Here is a 15,968-nt window from a genome sequence, read left to right as displayed (position 1 = left end):
CTGTGTGATGGCCCTATTAATCCCTCAGATACCCTTTTCAGCCAGGTACACCCCACTCCTGCTTACTGCCCCAGGGGCAAATATTGTGATGCGACCAAAGGTTATAGAGTGTAAGCTCCACTGGGGCAGGGATTGATGTGAATGGCCAAATATTCTCTGTAAAGTGCTGCGGACAATGGGGGTAATTCTGAGTTGATCGCAGCAGGAAATTTTTTAGCAGTTGGGCAAAACCATGTGCACTGCAGGGGGGACAGATGTAACATGTGCAGAGAGAGTTAGATTTGGGTGGGTTATTTTGTTTCTGTGCAGGGTAAATACTGGCTGCTTTATTTTTACACTGCAATTTAGATTGCAGATTGAACACACCACACCCAAATCTAACTCTCTCTGCACATGTTACATCTGCCCCCCCCCCCCCCCCTGCCGTGCACATGGTTTTGCCCAACTGCTAACAAAGTTCCTGCTGCGATCATCTCAGAATTAGGCCCTATGTGTGCGCTATATACATAACTGGTAATAAAAGGTTTCCATCCCCATCAATGATCAGTTGGTGGCTATGGGGGTCATTCCGAGTTGATCGTAGCTGTGCTAAATTTAGCACAGCTACGATCATATTCCCTGACATGCGGGGGGACGCCCAGCACAGGGCTAGTCCGCCCCGCATGTCAGTCCGGCTCCCCCTTCCCCGCAGAAGTGCAAAAGCATCGCGCAGCGCTGCCTGTGCAGCTCTCCAGTAGGAGCTAGGGGTGGGCCCCCCTCTCTATAAGGGCCCAGGACTCGAGTCCCCAAAGTCCCCCCCCGGTGGCTGCCCTGCTTGGGATTATTCTCCTCACAGAGCTAAACCTCTTCTAGACTGAAGTCTTACTTACACAATGAGCTTTGCATTGTCGATTGGGTAAGACCCTGTGAAATGTACGGGTGGGCTAAATCCACCTGTAGCTCATACAGCAGCGTGCCAGGTAAGAAACAAACTCTGCAGTCAGATTGTAAGCTTCAGGGCTAGACAGGCTGCCGACTGTGGACAATCCCTCACCTACTGTACCTTCCAAATGTGGTGAAAGCTTTGAATGAATGATAGAGTAATAAATGTCCCGGAGACTCTGAATTTGGACAGGTTCTCCTGGGAGCAGGGCCGTCTTTTCGTATGGGCTCAGTGGGCTCTTGCCCAAGGGCCCCAGTAGTATGAGGGTCCTATGCTGATAGCTGAGGGTCCCCTCTTTCCTGGGGTACCAAATTTTTGAAAATCGGCCCTGGGGAACCGGAGATTTTCGACTTGAAAGCAGTGGTCCCCATCCAAGCCTGTTAATTGCTCTTCCCAGCCAGATATCTCAGGTTCTGTCTGATTTAGAGTTTTTATGAGGGTATAATTTAAAAGCTGGGACTCTCCCCTTTTGGTGGACACTGGCAACTTGTCTCTACTATGCCCAGAACCAGAGATATCAGCCTTCCAGCAGCTGGTCCCTGCTCCAGCTCCACACGCCTAATATGCAATTTTAGATTTTCATTGGTGAATTGCTCTGGCTCCTGAACTCTGATCCCCAAGTCCCCAGTACCTCCTGAAAGGTGTCCCCAGTACCTCCTGAAAGGTGTCCCCAGTACCTCCTGAAAGGTGTCCCCAGTACCTCCTGAAAGGTGTCCCCAGTACATCCTGAAAGGTGGGACTCTCTAGTTTTTTATCCCATTCAAAGCTAAGAAATCTATTTGCAGGAACTTGAGATATCTGCAGTCAAGCAAGCTGCCCTCCCACCGGAAAATGATAAATATTAAACCCACTCTACTATCCACCCGTACCCTACGTATTAAACACCGCCTACCCCCCTGGAAGTCATATACCAGGGCTTCGTCGTTCAGCCCAATACCCCCTTCTACAGTTTAGCCCCATCTGTGCAGTAACGGAGTAATTAGCAGAAATTACTGCTCCAGCTCCTACATGCTGAGCGATAGATAGAACACCCCCTACCGCCCACGGGACATCAAAGCTGCCGCTGATAGAACCCCCCACCCCTACCGCTGGAGGATGGGTAGGGAGCCCAGTGCATTGCTGTGCCCAGGGGCCTACACTGCTGTTAAGATGGCCCGGCCATGTTGGCTAGCGAGTCAATTGCACTTCGGAGGGTACACTGTGGCACATCGCATAACATTTGCATAATCAACATAAGTGTCATCACATATTCACATAGTAAGCGTAAATGCTGTCACATATTAGTTGCATAATAGGATTCAGGGACATTCAGACAGTATACTAACGTGCCACTAGGTGACGATATGAACTCAGATAAAAGAAAACCAAAACGTAGTACACAATCCGGAGAAGTCCATAAGTAAGTATATGCAAAACTCACAATGAGTGTAGGTCAACCCTTGGATTACTTCCCCCCCACAGGGAAGCTCTGGTGGCAAACAATGGGGCAAGGGCGCAACAATGCTCTATGGAGCCCAGTATGTGCAGTTATTTTGGTAGGGGTGCACACAATGTCAGCGGTGGGCTGGTATCGGCTGAGGTAGTGAAATGTGGGGCAGAGTGTCCTGCGATCTGCAGCATGCAGTGTTTTGGGGGCTTACCCTTGGTCAGATGGACTGGCAGCGGTAGGTGGCTCGAGACTGGTGGCGCTGCAGTGGTTAGCAGTGCAGGACTTTCCTTCAGCGCTGTACGCTTGGCCCCCGTCTCCTGCCACTGCGACAGGCGGTGTGTGGTAGCACAGGGCGCTGGAGTGGGCTTCCCGCTCCGTGCTGCTGCTGGCGGCTCCTCTCCCTTCAGAGCTGACAGGCGGGGTGGATGGTTAGCGGGGACCGGCTGGTGTCAGCGGCTGGCGGTCTCTCCTCCCAGCGGCTAGTAGGCAGGGGAGTGATCAGCGGGTCCCGGCTGGCGTCAGCGGCTGGCTTGTGCACCAACTCAACATGCCTCTCGGGTCCTGGCTGGGTCTGCCGGGTCTCCTCCGTGTCGCTCCTTACATGCTGCTGCGGCCGGTGTCCCCCTCTCTGCGGCCACTTCCGGTCAGGGTCCGCCCGTCTCCTCTTCGTGCCAGCCCGCTTTCTCTTTTATTCCGGGTCCTCCTCTCTCTTCCCGCGCGCTGCCCAGCCAATCCAAGCGGGGACAGGCTTCCCGCGCGGCACGGACCTTTTCCACAGGTCCTGGGTCCTAATGCCTCACTGGTTCTTCTCCCTGGTGCTGTGGTTGCCTAGCAACCGGGATAGGGAGATTAATCCCCGCAGTCTCTCCACGAAGGGAGCCTCCTTAGGCTGCTCTGGCATCTGTGGTGGCCCAAATAATTAAATCAGGGGTACCCCAGTGGCAGGGTACCACACCCACTTCTCCAGTGGAATGAGTGGAAGGGGCCATATTGCACAATTCCATTACAGCTGACCTTTCTAAGTGCAGGTGATTCATCAAGTGGCTGTATATGCATTTTGGACTGCCTAATACAAACAAGACTATAATATTGTAGCAATGCATATTGTACATACTGTGCATTTGATTAACAACTCGTATCCTTGTACACGCTGTGCCTTTGAAAGTAAAGGGAGGAAGCGCTTGTACGTGTTTTTTGGATCACCTTGTTTGTTACATCAGTATCAAGGTCTGGCTACCTTGTGGCACTTTGAACAGCTGTGTTTGGAGCCTAACAAATGAAGATTATAAATCCTACTGCGTATGCCGATCATCCTTCCTACAGCTGGGAACTAATTAAATTCACTTTATTTCATCCAGCTTGTTTTGTCTTTTTTTATTTATTTTTTAAGTTTTATGTTTGTAAATCGGTATTAGATTTTTACATATCTAGCTTTCTGTCTATCTATCATCTATCTATATATATCATCTATCTATCTATCTATCTATCTAAAGATATATCATCTATCTATCACCTGTCTGTCTATCTATCTATCTGTCTATCATCTATCTATCTATCTATCTATCTATCTATCATCTATCTATCTATCATCTATATATATATATCATCTATATATCTATCTGTCTATCATCGATCTATATATATCATCTATCTATCTATCACCTGTCTGTCTATCTATCTATCTATCTATCTATCGGTCTATCATCTATCTATCTATCTATCTATCTATCAATCATCTATCTATATATATCATCTATCTATCTATATATCATCTATCTATCTAACTCTCTATCTATCTATCTATCTATCTATCTATCTATCTATCACCTGTCTGTCTATCTATCTATCTATCTATCTATCTATCTATCTGTCTATCTATCTATCTATCTGTCTATCATCTATCTATCTATCTATATATCATCTATCTATTTATCTATCTATCTATCTATCTATCTATCTATCTATCTCATCTATCTATCTATCTATCTATCTATCTATCTATCTATCTATCTATCTATCTATCTATCTCTCGCTAGCTATCTATCTAAATATCATCTATCTATCTATCTATCTATCTATCTATCTATCTATATATCATCTATCTGTCTATCTATCTATCTATCTATCTATCTATCTATATCTATCTGTCTATATATATATATATATATATATATATATCATCTATCTATCTATCATCTATATATATATACATATATCTCCTATATAATAGCCCAGATCTGTGACTCTGTGCCTGGGTGTATAACATTGGGCATGGCTAGGAGCTCTCATTGGGTTAGCTGCAGGTCTATCACACCCAGTCCACAGCTGATTGGGCGAGAAACGCCCTCCCACACAGGTTACATCCAATGGGAGGCTCTGCCCTATGGCTGCTGTGTGTTCCCAGAGCAGGATTAACAATGGGACTGATGGAGCTGCAGCTCCAGGTCCACACCCCAAAATAGGCCCACTGCATCTGCAGCAACACACCCTCCAACACTTTACACATAAACATCGCTACAAATTTGAAAAGGGGGTGTGACCACGGGTACAGTGTCGTGGCCACGCCCCTTTTCTTATACTTTCAATGGAAAATTGGAGAGCCAAAAATCGGTACAGACCATTAAAAAAAGGGACTGTACCTGCCAAAAAGGTGCAGCTGGAGGGTATGCCACTGCATCTGCAGCATACTTACCTACATTCCTGCTGCTCTCTGCGGGAGAGAGTAGCCAGGTCGTCTCAGAGGGCGGGCAGGGGAGGCTATGACGTAGATGAAGGGGTGGGCAGGAGGCGGGATGGGGGCGGAGCCACGATGACACTGCCTTTGAGCCACGCCCCCCGCACTGTAATGCCGCGATCACCGGCATTACACTGCAGGGGGCGTGGCTATGATGACGCGATTCAGCAAGAATCGCGTCATCAACTGCCCGGACCGCCCACTTTACTCGTTAAGTGGGCGGCGGGCAGGGGGGGGCCCGCGGATATCGGGAGACTTGCCTGCTCTTCCGGGGGGCTGGGAGGGTCACCCGATTTTCGGGAGCCTCCCGGCCATTCCGGGAGAGTAGGCAAGTATGATCTGCAGCAAGTCTCTGCGCTGTAGATAGGGAAAAAATCCTTTTACTGCAGCGTCCTATGTCCTGCTGCCAGTCCACCTGCCCCCTCCAGCATCAACAATCCCCACTCCCTAGCCACGGCGCAGGTGGAACAAAAGCTGCTGCGGCCACCGCCATAGATGTGTATGAAAGCGGCACAGCGGATGGCTTTCATAGCCCTCCCTGTGCCGCATACTCTCTGAGCCCCGGAGCCTCCTCTGCGCGTGATTTCACAGAAGTGCCTACCCGCCACAGCCGCGCCCAGATCCCCAGAGGCCCTGACTCCGCAACACAGCACCTGGGCTGCCGGCCTGGAAGCCCCGAGATGGTTAATTTTTTTTTTTTTTTTTCTTTTACTTGAAGCCCGAGGTGCGGTGCTTCATCACCCAGTGTCTGTGCCAAACGTGCTGGGGCATAGGTACTTGGACCCTCTCCTAAAGGAGAACGGCCCCGTTACTCCCCTACCCCTCAGAGCCAGAAGGCCTACTGAGGGGAAAAAGGGACTGTGGGTCCCCCCTTGCCGAAGCGCAGAGGGACCCTCGTGTGTCCCCAGGGTTGGCCGAAGCTTCCCCCCGGGGACCGAAAACTGCGTCTGGTCCTCCCCCCGTGGAGAGGACCTCAGCAACGTAGGGGAGTGGGTGGCCCATAAGGGACTCACCTAAACCCCATAAACGAAAAACGTGAACGTGACATACTAAACAAAAAAAGTGCTGTGCATAAATAAATAAGCCCCAGCCAGAAGGCCGGGGAGGGGGTATAAAAAATTGTCCTTGCCCTAGCCAAAAGGCCAGGGCAAAGGATAAAGTGCACCAGAAGTTGGGTAGTGACAGTGCTCGTGCCATTAAAGTGCAAGGCGCCTGCACCAGTGCAAATTAAGGCACCCCTAGGTCGCCCTAGGGGCACGTGTCACCTCGAGCTTCGAGCCGCTCCCCGTCTCTCAGCCAGACCAAGTTTCATACCCGCTCAGCCAGGGTCAACCCCCAGTACGAGAGTAGATACTAGACCAGGCTGTTCCTAATCAACGTAAAGGTTCCACTATCCGATACGAGGTAGGGATACTCAGCCCAGTTTTTCTCCACTCTCGACCAGGGGCCTTGCCACACCCCAGCCTGGTACTCCACAAGGTGTTTCTCCATTCCACATCTAGGAACCTCTCACGCTCCTAGTGTAAGAACAGGTACTCCACCCTGTGTTTCCCTCGAGCAGGTACTACACTTGATCTTAGCCAAAAGGCCGAGATGGCTAATGTAACGGATAGAGTGGGTGATATCGCGGAGGGTAATGTCTGGACGCTGAATCAATGTAACAGGTGACAGTGATGTGCAGTGCAGTGGGTGTGCAGTGTCACTGACACTGCACAGCACTCTCACCTTTTACATTGATTGAGCCAGCCAGTCAGTTCTGCCAACCAGTAACTATTGTTAGCGCCGGTGTCCCAACGCGTCACATTACAGGGAAGTAGACGCACTAAATAAACTACAGCTCCCAGCAGCCCTTAGTGCAGAAGCATTCCGGCCCAAGGCCTGCTGGGAGCTGTAGTTTATTGAGTGCATCTTCTTCCCTGTAATGGGGCACGTTGTGACACCGGCGCTAACAATAGTGACTGGCTGCTGTGCGAGTCTCCGGAAGAGCCACTGCCAAAGGGAGGACAGCAGCCTAGCTGCTTCCAGGAGGAGAAGCATTACCCGCCCCTCCCCCACTCGCAGTACCTCCGGGCCCCATCCGCGGCACCCCCACACACCCCCTCCACCACCCGCAATGACTCTGGACCCCCTCCCCCACCCGCAGCACCTCCACACCCGCGGCACCCTCGCAACCGCTCCTCCCCCACCCGTGGTGGCTCCGGACACCTTCCCCACCCGCATCACACCCGCACCCACCCCTCCCCTACCTGCATCACACCCACCCCTCCCACACCCGCGGCACCACCGCACCCGCCGCCCCCACCCCCGAGAACAACCCCTCCCCCACCCGCATCTCCCCTGGACCTCCTCCCCCATCTGCATCTCCCCTGCACGGTGCACCCGCCAATACCCCAACCACAGCACCTACTAGGTGATTCATCAGGCCCTGCGTGCGCTGTTCACGCCGTTGCAAGGGGCTCCGACCCCTTAACCCATCCCACGCCCTTTGTCCGTGCAATATTTAACCACTCACACAATTATGATTGGAGGTAATACTTAATGCACTAAAAATATTGCACGCCACAAGGGCATGCAAGGGTGAAGGGGGCGTAGCCCCTTACGACGGTTTGAAGAGCGCCCGTAGGGTGCGATGAATCACCTAGTATATATATATATATATATATATATATATATATATAATCTATTTATCTATCTATCATCTATCTATATATATCATCTATCTATCTATCTATATATCATCTATCTATCTATCACCTGTCTGTCTATCTATCTATCTATCTATCCATCTGTCTCTATCATCTATCTATTTATATTATCTATCTATATATATATCATCTATCTATCTATTACCTGTCTATCTACCTATCTCTCTATCTATCTGTCTATCATCTATCTATATATCTATATATTATAATCTATCTATCTATCTCTCACTATCTAGCTATCTAAATATCATCTATCTATCTATCTATCTATCTATATATCATCTATCTATCTGTCTATCTATCTATCACCTGTCTATCTATCATCTATCTATCTAAATATCATCTCTCTATATATCATCTATCTACATATATCATTTATCTATCTATCTATCTATCTATCTATCTCTCGCTATCTATCTATCTAAATATCATATATCTATCATCTATCTATCTGTCTATCACCTGTATCTATCTATCTATCTATCTATCTATCTATCTATCTGTCTATCTACCTACCTATCTATCTATCTATCTATCTATCTATCTAAATATCATCTATCTATCTATATATCATCTATCTGTCTATCACCTGTCTATCTATCTAAATATCTAAATATCATCTATCTATCTATCTATCTATCTATCTATATATCATCTATCTATCTATCTATCTATCTATCTATCTATCTATCTATCTATCGTCTATCTATCTATCTATCTATCATCTATCTATCTATCTATCTATCGTCTATCTATCTATCTATCTATCTATCATCTATCTATCTATCTATCTATCATCTATCTATATATATTATCTATCTATCTATATATCATCTATCTATCTATCTATCTATCTATCATCTATCTATCTATATATATATATCTATCATCTATCTATCTATCTAAATATCATCTATCTATCTATCATCTATCTATATATATCATCTATCTATCTATATCTATCTATCTATCTATCTATCTATCTATCTATCACCTGTCTGTCTATATCTGTCTATCTGTCTATCATCTATCTATCTGTCTATCATCTATCTATTTATATAATCTATCTATCTATCTATCTATCTATCTATATATCATCTATCTATCTATCTATCTATCTATCACCTGTCTATCTACCTATCTATCTATCTATCTATCTATCTGTCTATCTATTATCTATCTATCTATCTATCTATCTATCTATCTATCTATCTCTCACTATCTAGCTATCTAAATATCATCTATCTATCTATCTATCTATCTATCTATCTATCTATCTATCTATCTATCTATATCATCTATCTATCTTTCTATCACCTGTCTATCTATCTATGTATCTATCTATCTATCTATCTATATATATACCATCTATCTATCTAAATATCATCTATCTATATATCATCTATCTATATATATCATCTATCTATCTATCTATCTATCTCTCGCTATCTATCTATCTATCTAAATATCATCTATCTATCATCTATCTATCTGTCTATCACCTGTATCTATCTATCTATCTATCTATCTATCTATCAACCTATCTATCTCTCTATCTATCTATCTATCTATCTAAATATCATCTATCTATCTATCTATCTATCTATCTGTCTATCTATATATATATCATCTATCTGTCTATCACCTGTCTATCTATCTATCTATCTATCTATCTATCTATCTAAATATCATCTATCTATCTATCTATCTATCTATATATCATTTATCTATCTAGCTATCTATCGTCTATCTATCTATCATCTATCTATATATATTATCTATCTATCTATATATCATCTATCTGTCTACCTATCTATCTATCTATCTATCTATCTATCTATCTATCTATCTATCATCTATCTATATGTATATCATCTATCTATCTATCTAAATATCATCTATCTATATATATATCATCTATCTATCTATCTATCTATCTATCACCTGTCTGTCTATCTATCTATCTATCCATCTGTCTCTATCATCTATCTATTTATATTATCTATCTATATATATATATCATCTATCTATCTATTACCTGTCTATCTACCTATCTCTCTATCTATCTGTCTATCATCTATCTATATATCTATATATTATAATCTATCTATCTATCTCTCACTATCTAGCTATCTAAATATCATCTATCTATCTATCTATCTATCTATCTATATATCATCTATCTATCTGTCTATCTATCTATCACCTGTCTATCTATCATCTATCTATCTAAATATCATCTCTCTATATATCATCTATCTACATATATCATTTATCTATCTATCTATCTATCTATCTCTCGCTATCTATCTATCTAAATATCATATATCTATCATCTATCTATCTGTCTATCACCTGTATCTATCTATCTATCTATCTATCTATCTCTCTATCTATTTATCTATCTATCTATCTATCTATCTAAATATCATCTATCTATCTATATATCATCTATCTGTCTATCACCTGTCTATCTATCTAAATATCTAAATATCATCTATCTATCTATCTATCTATATATCATCTATCTATCTATCTATCTATCTATCTATCTATCTATCTATCTATCGTCTATCTATCTATCTATCTATCATCTATCTATCTATCTATCTATCTATCTATCATCTATCTATCTATCATCTATCTATCTGTCTATCTATCTATCATCTATCTATATATATTATCTATCTATCTATATATCATCTATCAATCTATATATATATCTATCATCTATCTATCTATCTAAATATCATCTATCTATCTATCATCTATCTATATATATCATCTATCTATCTATATCTATCTATCTATCTATCACCTGTCTGTCTATATCTGTCTATCATCTATCTATCTGTCTATCATCTATCTATTTATATAATCTATCTATCTATCTATATATCATCTATCTATCTATCTATCTATCTATCTATCTATCTATCACCTGTCTATCTACCTATCTCTCTATCTATCTATCTATCTATCTATCTATCTATCTGTCTGTCTATCTATCATCTATCTATCTATCTATCTATCTATCTATCTATCTATCTCTCACTATCTAGCTATCTAAATATCATCTATCTATCTATCTATCTATCTATCTATCTATATAATCTATCTATCTTTCTATCACCTGTCTATCTATCTATCTATCTATCTATCTATCTATCTATCTATCTATCTATCTATCTATCTATCTATATATCATCTATCTATCTAAATATCATCTATCTATATATCATCTATCTATATATATCATCTATCTATCTATCTATCTATCTATCTCTCGCTATCTATCTATCTATCTAAATATCATCTATCTATCATCTATCTATCTGTCTATCACCTGTATCTATCTATCTATCTATCTGTCTATCAACCTATCTATCTCTCTATCTATCTATCTATCTATCTAAATATCATCTATCTATCTATCTATCTATCTATATATATATCATCTATCTGTCTATCACCTGTCTATCTATCTATCTATCTATCTATCTATCTATCTATCTATCTAAATATCATCTATCTATCTATCTATCTATCTATCTATCTATATATCATTTATCTATCTAGCTATCTATCGTCTATCTATCTATCTATCATCTATCTATATATATTATCTATCTATCTATATATCATCTATCTGTCTACCTATCTATCTATCTATCTATCTATCTATCTATCTATCTATCTATCTATCTATCATCTATCTATATGTATATCATCTATCTATCTATCTAAATATCATCTATCTATATATATATCATCTATCTATCTATCTATCTATCTATCTATCTATCTATCTATCTATCGCAATCTATCTATCTATCTATCTATCTAAATATCATCTATCTATCTATCTATCTATCATCTATCTATCTATCACCTATCTATCTATCTATCTATCTATCATCTAACTATCTGTCTATCACCTGTATCTATCTATCTGTCTATCTATCTATCTATATCTATCTATCTATCTATCTATCTAAATATTATCTATCTATCTATCTATCTATCTATCTATCTATCTATCTATCTATCTATCATCTATCTGTCTATCTATCTAAATATCATCTACCTATCTATCTATCTATCTATCTATCTATCTATCTATCTATCTTTCTTATATTTTCTAAAATAAATTGTCTTGCATGTCACTTTTGGATAGCGCTGCTCTATTTTCTATTTGCTCTTAATATTATTATCCATAAGACTTTAGTTGCTAGCCAGGTTAGCCTAAATTCTCCGTTATACACCCTGAGCACATGGGCTTTATACCTGGTATAGTATAGTAATATACTGATCCATCTTCGTGGTGTTGGTACAAGACTTTGGCTCAGTGAGGAAGAGACTTCATTACGAGGGAGCAGCGTTATATTGAACACGACATGTTGACATGCTAATACTGCGATGTAAAGCCACGACGGTAACGATGATACGGTTTCATGTTGGGAATGCGTGCGCAGTCTTGTGGTGAGCAGAGTACTGTACACACCCGCGGTTATTGTGTAGGCAAGGACCAGTCGGGTGGCTTCATCAGGCACGGTTGCTAAGAGGAGGACGTCATTCCTCCACCATGTCGCTCATACACACTGGCAAGATGGCGCAGACACACTACTGGTGGCCATCTTGGTTGGGGAATGAAGTTTCCCTACAGGAGCCATTTTCTCGGAGACTGCGCAGTAGTGCACCCCACTTCTAACCTTTCCCATTTCTGCCCCATACACCCAGCTGTAAGCAATCTACATATGGACATGTTCACGTGGCGGAGCCAATTTGCGCATTTTAGACTACGCAGCAGGAGAGAGTCAACTCTGGGCACTTTATAAAATGTCCACAGAAGAAATAGGCTGCCAAAGCCACAGCAAAACACTCCACAGAGAGTTGTACGGATTCTCCGGATGCCTAACACCCATGGTAATACTGTTCAGTGTAACCCTATTCTGTGAGGAGCCCTTCTCAGTTGCACCTCTGCCCAATTTGCAGGCAGCCATCCCCACTCTTGGGCAAACTATTGATTCTGTTCTTCATGAATATTCATTAGCACCATGAAATTGGCGCCTCGCCTGAACGCACGCACACGTCACGCTATAGATATAACCGCGCACGGACTTTGTGATCACTGACATCTGTGGTGCTGGAAGGAGAGTCGCTGCGCCTGTAGCAGGATAATTGCAGGTGCAGCTGTTACAGCGAATGTGTGACATTGTCACAGGAAGAGCAGCTTCCAAATATATATGTGACGTGCCAGTCTGGGCTGTGTGAGACCCGAGCCCTGGCACCATAGGGATCGGACTCAGCTGCTGCTCTGCAAATATTACAGTCTAAAGTCCAGGTTTCGTTTTTTCACCTGTCTTCTGCCATGATACAATTAATCATGTCTGCTACAAGAGGAAATAAACCTATGTCACATGATTACATATACAGATGGAGCCACGGTTATCTTGGCTTCTCTGCTGCACCCAGTCACACCATGGTTTATTAGCATAAGCCTTTCATCTATTGTTCTCAGCTGCAATACAATAAGAGAGAACAATACAGCAGGGGATTAAGTCATTACAGCAGGGGATTAAGTACGACTGCCTTGTATCAATTAATCCTATTAAAGGTCAAGATAAAGATGGCTCCGTCTGTATAGCAAAGGTGTGTTATTGGGCTGAACAGCAGACATTGAAGTGTTTTTATCTGACCAGTATTCCCCATCATGATCTCTGTCCTCTACAGCAGACTTGCGTTCTTATCGCAGGCAGTGACCACACCCTCCGGCGCGGGGAGAGTAATGCACAGTGCGCACCCGGTGACGTTTCTGATCGCAGGGCTCCTCACGTTTTTGTATTTTTCACAATTCCCCTTAGTAAATTCGGGTAGATCACAGTTCTCATTACAACAATGGGAAACACAATCTGCCGACTTAATAAAAGGGCTTGGAGTAGTTCTTCACGTCACATCGCTCACAATATCGTCCAGTGTGTATGCTGGCAATGCGCACCCCCACGTGTTGTCAGCAACATCCTTCGTCCGACCTCCACGCCGCAACATCACCAGCAGCATGGCCCCCGGCCCTCCTCTGCCGTCGCTCGTCACTGCCGGCATTGGCAAGTGTGCATGCACTTGTCGCTGATGACATCACATCGTTTGCAAGTGTACCAGCCTTAAAGTACAGTGTCAATTGAGTCTCCTACCTGCATCCCTGTGTCTGCTCTTGGGGATCAGTATGAAATACCTACAATCCAAATCCCGACGGTCAAAATCCCGAAACCAATTGACCAACAAGGTCAAAATACTGACATTTAAAATATCGACAAGGTCAAAATACCGATAATAGTTGTCAGGATTTTGACCGTCAGGATTTTGATTGTAGGTAAATTGACCGAATCCCTTATTCTTGCTGCTGCTGACTTAGCCCTAACTACAGTGCACTTCCTGGTCACATGACACATCCAAGTGTCCATCAGTGCACAAGGCCCGCCCCCACACTCAGAGACATGCCTCTATTGGCTCCCTTTCTGTGCAGTGTTACTGCCTGTGGTGTGGCCCCTGTCTGACTGTAGAACCAAGGCTACATCTCTCGTCTCCTTTCAGCTCCAGGGATCTCCACACAGCTGCTGAGTGTGAGATATATATACAGGATTACACTAAGCACAGAAGATGTCTATATTATCCATATCCTCTGCGTATTATTCTAATTGTTTTTATATAACATCTCTGGAGTATGACAGGGGAGGCTCTGCCTCTGCCTACCCTGACTGCATGTCCCTGTTGCGCACACAGCAGATATAATTTACAGGGGATTATAACATCACGGTTTATCAGGTCGCCAGGGCAGCGTAACCATGTTAAGTTTCCCGGTGATATTGGTTGGGAGTAGTTAGCCGCATACTGTACTGCCTACCAGTAACTCCGGCCTGGGCCTCTGCCCAAATATAAGAGAGTGCACGATATGCAAAATGCCCGGATTTCAGCGATTTAGGGGGACATGTACTAAGCAGTGATAAAAGTGGAGTAGTGAGTCAGTGGAGAAATTTCCCATGGCAACCAATCAGCTGCTCCGTACAATTGTATAGTATGTAAATTAGAAATATTACGTCAATGCTGATTGGTTGCCATGGGCAACTTCTCCACTGGCTCACTTCTGCACTTTTATCACTGCTTAGTACATGTCCCATACTTACCTACTCTCCCGGAAGCTGCGGGAGGCTCCCGTTTTTTGGGGTAGCCCCTCGCACCCCCGGAAGAGTAGGCAGGTCTCCCGCATCCTGCTCGCACCCTAGTGATGCGAGCATGATGGAGAGATAACCTCCCGCATTCGCGGGTCCGTCGGGTGGAGAAGGGGTTAAAATGACGCAAATCGTGTCATTTTAGCCCCGCCCTTTCCAGCGGACCCGCGAATTGCGGCATTTCCCGGTGCGGGGGGCGGGGCTTAGTGATGTCACAGTCCGGCCCCGCCCCCCGAAGACACTGCAGCGTCTTCTCTTCGGGCTTCTCCCGGAGCGGAGAAAGAAAATGTAGGTAACTATGACATGTCCCCCTTAGCACCAAGAGTTAGAGCTGCAATTTTTTTACAATGCAAAACCAGCCAGGTAAAAAAAAATTGTCTCTTTGAGCGGGATGTACTAAGCTTAGAAAAGTGATAATTTCACTATGATAAAATACCAGCCAATCAGCTCCATGTCACAGGCTGGGTTTGAAAAATGACTGGAGCTGATTGGCTGGTACTTTACCATAGTGAAATTATCACTTGTGAAGGCTTAGTACATCCCGCCATAACTACTTAACTGATCTTTTATTTTTAACAAATATTACTCAAAATTGTCACGCAGCCGCCGTGATCACGGCCCCGACACTCCCCCATTCGGCCGCCTCCGCCCCCCCAGCCCGTTCGCGCTGCACTGACCCTGTAACGCTCTGTCTCCTCCCTGGAAATGGAGCGTTGCCCGCCCCCACCCCCCACCCCTCCTCTGTCTGATTGACAGGGAGAGGTGATCGCATTTTCTGCGGCCCCCCGCAGAAAGTACGGGCGCACGCGCAGGACGGGCTCTGTGCATGCGCCGCATCTTTTTCTCAAAAATTACGGTTGGATCGCACACTGGGGAGGGTTAGGCTGCAGGGGTGAAGGGTTAGGATGCGGGGTGGCGGTGGGGGGAGAGTTAGGATTCGGCTGCGGGAAAG

The sequence above is a fragment of the Pseudophryne corroboree genome, chromosome 11 (assembly GCF_028390025.1).
Source record: "Pseudophryne corroboree isolate aPseCor3 chromosome 11, aPseCor3.hap2, whole genome shotgun sequence".
Taxonomy (NCBI): domain Eukaryota; kingdom Metazoa; phylum Chordata; class Amphibia; order Anura; family Myobatrachidae; genus Pseudophryne; species Pseudophryne corroboree.
The sequence above is the reverse complement of the archived record's forward strand: the minus strand, read 5'-3'. Positions refer to the sequence as shown.